Consider the following 4,799-nt stretch of genomic DNA (forward strand, 5'->3'; position numbering starts at 1 on the left):
CAGTTTACTTCTACTCTTATTTCTATCTCCTTCTCAGTCTCTTTGCTCAACTTCACTTGCTACTGCTGATACTAGTTCTACTTTTGCTTGTTGGATGAATAGTCAGAACATACACCTGCTGCTAGTTACTCTACTCACCGGTTTATCCTTTCTCTGCTCACTACTTGCAAGATCTTTTCTCCATAGAAATGCAATTGCTTCACTCTCCACTACCTTCCAGTTGGCATGAACATTGCCAGTTCCTACCTCTGCAACTCACTTTTATGTTTTCTGGTTTGTCTGATCTTGCTGGTTAAGCCATTGTTAAACCCTCTCACCAGTTTAACCTTCCTTGATATCTCTTTTCTTCAAAAACTAAGTTCCTTGACTCTTCTTAGTCTTATCTCCTCCTTTCTCTGCTTAGGATCACTCTCCTTCACCATTCAACATCACCAAATACAGTCTTCTGACTTCATTCTTATTACTGAGCTTTCCTAATAAAAACGTAGCTTCAAACTCTTGGCGTGCAAGGGTTTCTTCCACTGAATGTGAGGTCAATCAAATCTAGTCAGATCTCATTCTACATGAGGATGAACAACCTGCAAGTAGTCAGGCATCACCTACCATATCTTCTTCCTTCCAAGGCGCGTTTGCTAAACTTAGCAAACGCAGACAGTTCATCAACAAGGCTCAAGATCAATCACCATAAATGGTTCTGTAGATTGCATCACCAACCTCATTCTACACCTGGACAATCTGCATCGATCAATGCATCCCATTGATCACCTATGTTCGACCTTCCTCGATCCACACACCTCTACAACACATCCCATGATTTACACAGTCAACATAAAATATCAACCAAACACCAACAACCTCACCGACACGACACTTCACCACCTCTGCAAGCTTGCCACTTCAACTCCACATGGCATCCCTATCTGTATCCATCTTAGCTTAGACCTCTGTGTTGGTTCAAACAAGATCACCGACCAAACACTTGACCGGTGCACACCTACCAGACATCTAACCCTACCAGTTCTCTAACCCTGTTGGTACGTCTTCCCTACTAGTTAACCTTCTTGCCTTCTCCTTCCTTGTGCTGGTGGATCTTATTAGCCCAGTCATCAACCATGTCAGTCCTCAGCAGCAATCTAGGATGAATCATCATGTGCATCTTCATCAGACTGATAGCACTTCACTTTTGTCTCTCTATTCACTTGGTTGTATGTCGATATCCTCCTTGTTTACCGATTGACATGTTCCTACCTTCATACTAGTAATGTGCATGATATCTTCATGCCATCCATCTCCAACTGTTATGCATCTATGGCAACACCACTTTCCATCTGCATACCGATAATTCCATGTGTGCAACTGCAGAGCCTTATCTTCATTTGACTGGTTCTCTTCTCAACTGGTTTGCCAAGGAGGAAAAGTCACCATCTTAACTCTTCCTTTTCTACCCTGGTAGCACATCATGTCTTCACATGTTGATCCGGTGCACATCTCTGAACTTATCCTCTAGAGGAATCCTCATCTTTCTCTTAAGTCATCCGGTCTATGCATCCAATCTCCTGACTTTTCTTACTCTGAGTAACTTATCCTAGAGAGTCATGATGTATGTCATGTATGTTGTGGTATAAGCAAGGTATTACCATTTACTGGGGGAGGAATAGACAACTGTACTTCAACTGCTAAACACCATTAGAGGATGATCTATGTCACCTACCAGTAATGATGTGACTTCACTGAAGAGAGGATACCTCTTCAACTTAACATATGGCTCGGTATCTTTTCCATATGTCATCTTTGCTCACTGAAGCATCACACACTCTGTCAACACTTTCTCTTTCTTGGTGGGAATTTTGCTAGTTGACCTCATACTAGCATATTGGTTGCACTGCTAACCCTTCATTAGATCATACTGCAATGAGCTCTACCGATCACACGCTTACTAGTTCTCATCACTCATTAGTCACTTCTCTATCATGCTTGTTCACCATCAGCATGCAGACTCGCAAATTGGTTCCTTCTTCCCAATACTGATATGTAACCCGGTTACTCCAACATGCTTACCTAGTGGCTTCATTATCCACACTATCGGTTGATAGCACTACAAGCATATCAATTATTCTCCCATACCGGTTGTCCTTCTTTATGCTATACCGGTTGACATCAATGACAACACAACGCCAACATGCCTACACCTGTGGTGCAACCCCTTCCTGCCTACCCTATTGGTACTTGTCTATGTACCCATCCCTGTCCTCTCCCGCCTCTCCAAGGCACTCATCCCCTCTCGAGAGGTCTTGTTGGGAATTCAAAAAAATTGTCAAATTTTTGAAGGCCCAAGTTCAAAATTTTGGATTTTGCACTCAGAATGCACCCTGCACAGTAAGCTTGTGAAGCACATTTTGGGAGCCCCAGCTCATCATTTGATCAGTTCTTGAAGCCCATTCCAAATGAGCTTTTACATGGTTTTACAAGCAACACTTTCCAGATTTTTAGAGAAGCCAAGTTTGGAGATTATTATCTCACACATGAGACCTAATCAAGTCAAACCCTCTTGAAAGCATATTCAGGGTATCTAAATGTGTCAGTGTGCCAAGTGGTGGCCCTTGAAGTGGAGGTTTGATATTTTTTCAAATCAGGTTTTGAGTGCTACTCGAGTTAATTTAACAAGCTCAGTTTTAGATAAGTTTGAGTAGGCAACTATGAAAGCTAATATATTTTTCCTCGGAAGTCGTAATGAAGATTTGTTTGATGCCCTAGGTTCTCTATATTGCATTTTATCAGTGTTCCAGTCTGCTAGTCTTAATCAGGTGTTTGGGTCAGTTTTTGAATCTTGTTCTAGAGGCTACTCATGTGTTCCTGGCCAAAGTTCAAGGTTGCGAAAATGACAAGATTGATGATCCCGAACTCACTTTCTCGAATCCTGAGGGTTTCTAGTCGATGAATCAAGTCATTCTCAGTAGGTCAATGGTTCAGAAACGAATTTTTTTTCCTAGTTGGGCCCACTTTGGGGCCCGACTAGAGCTGTGACCTAGCTTGACCAGTTGAAGCCCATTGAAGAAAATATATTATTTAAATCATTTCGATTTGAATAATATCATAACAAAATATTTTTAAGCAGGCTTGGTAAGTGAAAATTCATAAATTATTTTATCGACTGAAGTGCATGAGTTTACACAAGAATGATTAATTAAATCATTTTAAAATAATTTTAGTAAAAATGAGGAGGAATATTTTTAAAAGAGATCCCTTGATAAGTTTTTTATTCAATGCAAATTGTGTATTGGGCCCTTGTAAAATGAATTGCAAACTCCTTAAAATCATTTGAAGCCTCAATTGACTTACTTTTTGTCCCACACGATGAATTGGAGAAGTCGGAAGCTATTGCAGTATAGGAAATTTTGGTGAGCGCATAAGAATTCTTTTCCTGCGTAGTAAAAGGAGCAGGTCAAATGTCTATGCAGGCTAAGGCAAAAAAGGGGCGGGAGGGGACTCCTATCCCGCACAATCTCCATCACATATGGTTGACCTGTGCAGGCTAAGTTATACAATGGTGAGGGGGGCAATCCCTTATCCCGCGTAGTGATGGGGTGCATCTGTAATACCACACGGGGTAAGGATTACACTAGTTGATACCAAGACCAGTTATCCCATGTGGCATGGGGCCAAACCAAAAAGAAAAAAATTGCGCGGGGTAACTAAAAATTGCACAGGGGAGCCATTTTGTTATCCCGCGTGAGGGAATGAGCGGCCGAGGACAAAGTTCGGGATAAAAGATGGGCACACGGAGGAGATTTTTCTTGTCCCATGCGGTAGTAGAGGCAAGTCAAAGACATGCGCGGGATACGATTGAACTCAAATGCAAAGGTGTAAGTGAACACAAAACAGAAAAATATTAGGGTTTTGGCAAGAAGCAACATTTCAATCTATTGTGATCAAGTTTGGCGAGTTCTGTGAAAAGGGGAAGACAGTTTGTTCTACGGAGGATCGATTGACCATGAGGAAACCTAGCATGACGTATGCTGGGGCGCAAGCTATTTGATATCCAGGATAAATGTAATGGTGGGCAATGAGGCTACTGGTGGTATTCATCATGAAGGGGGCAAAATCGATAAAATATCATTAATTTGCTTCTTGATGTGAGCTGAGGAATAGTGTCATGGATAATGTGTGAATGCACTGTGCATATTTGCAGGATGCCAAATCACAAATGAGGACATGATAAAGGGGCTTCTTCAAGAAAATTCATTTGTATGGAATTTTTTTATAGATATCATGGTTTGGTGTGCCTCAGCAAAGATCCAAAGCTGACACTGTACACTACAACGAATGCTATATAGATAGCTTGACAAGGAACTGATGGGATGATTTTGGAGTTGCTGCTAAAAAACGAACATTCTTTCATTTTCTTTGTAAGATTTGTGTGTGGTTTTGGTGCCCAGTCCAGCTCGTCAAAAATGGAGGTAGGCATGTTTGGCCATGGTTCAGCAAAGGGACTTCTCTATTTTGTCCAAAGGCCTCCATCTTATGATGATAAGGATTAACTTGATAATGGATGAAATGTAAGGTGGAGCCGTTATGAAGTTGTATAACGAAACCGATCCAAAACATCTTCAATGAATAACTTTTTAATATAGCATGAAGAAAATCTCAAAGGGTTTTAAAAGGGCCATTACGATGACTGTGCGACAGTACCAAAGAAAACACACAATGTACAAATTTGAATAGATATAGTGCCTATACAATGGAAAAAGCGATCACCAATAAATTTGCAGGTTCCATCCTCCATAATACCTATTTTAACC

This window comes from Cryptomeria japonica, chromosome 5 (assembly GCF_030272615.1).
Source record: "Cryptomeria japonica chromosome 5, Sugi_1.0, whole genome shotgun sequence".
NCBI classification, from domain to species: domain Eukaryota; kingdom Viridiplantae; phylum Streptophyta; class Pinopsida; order Cupressales; family Cupressaceae; genus Cryptomeria; species Cryptomeria japonica.